Below are 1,065 nucleotides of genomic sequence, written 5' to 3'. Positions count from 1 at the left end.
CAGTGAGTGACTGCTCCTCGCGGGGGCGGGGCGCGGCTACCGCTTCCGCCGGGCTATGGGGCTGCGTGTGCTACCACCGCGGCTCCTGCTGCTGTCGGCGCTGCTGCTGCCGGCGCGGCTGTTCGGAGCCGCGGACGCCACGCCCGCGTCGCTGCGCCGCACGCAGGCCACGCTCTTGCCGCACCCCGCTGTGACGAACGGGAGCCAGCCGGGCGCGCCGCACAACAGCACACACCCTTGGCCGCTGGGCTCGCCGGACTCGCCGCTTCTGCGTTCCCTCTACGTGGTCACGGGCCTCATCGTCCTGGCCGTGCTCTACTTCCTCATCCGGGCATTCAGGTGCGTCAGGCGCACGCCGCCGCCGCTGCCCTGGCGCGGCCAATCGGCGCGCGCCTCGCGCCCCAAGTGCTGCGGCGCGAGAGCCCCGCCTCTCCGGCACGGTTCTCCATCGTCACGTGGGTGGGGACGTGGGTGGTGAGTGGGTGGGGTCAGGTAATCACGTGACGAGCCGCTCCTTCGGGATGTTGGGGTTGGTTTTCTAGACGCAGCCACCGAGAGTAGAGGTTGCGGGATGATGAGGGCACCGGGAATTCCCGGGACCCTCTGCGGCTCCCCCAGCCCGGTGACGACGAGCGCAGCGCCCACTAACCCAACTTGCATCTGCCACGCGGGCCTGGCCGCATCCTTCCCTGTAGTTAACGCCCACAGCCTGACCAGGGCCCGGCGGGAACCTACCCCCGCACCTTGCTCCTCCTGTTTCTTCAGCCCAGAGCTGGCCGTGATCGTCAGCGTTTAGGTTCTGCCCACGCTCTCCCCAAGAGTTGAGGACCCCCTTGCCTTCCCCGCGACATATGCCCTGCCTCCTGCAGGCCCGTGACCCCCTCCTCAGACCCCTGTCCTCCCCGTTTGGCTTCCTTTCTGGGGCTGATCTCCAGAGGGCCTTTGTCACGCAGAGCTGATCATATCCAGATGCTCTGAAGGGGCCGTTTCTGTCTTGCATTGATACTGCTGTGGGTACACAATGTTCGTCTCCCATCTGAATACGTGCCACATCCACCACAGAGG

The sequence above is a fragment of the Lipotes vexillifer genome, unplaced genomic scaffold (assembly GCF_000442215.2).
Source record: "Lipotes vexillifer unplaced genomic scaffold, Lipotes_vexillifer_v1.1 scaffold225, whole genome shotgun sequence".
NCBI classification, from domain to species: domain Eukaryota; kingdom Metazoa; phylum Chordata; class Mammalia; order Artiodactyla; family Lipotidae; genus Lipotes; species Lipotes vexillifer.
The sequence above is the reverse complement of the archived record's forward strand: the minus strand, read 5'-3'. Positions refer to the sequence as shown.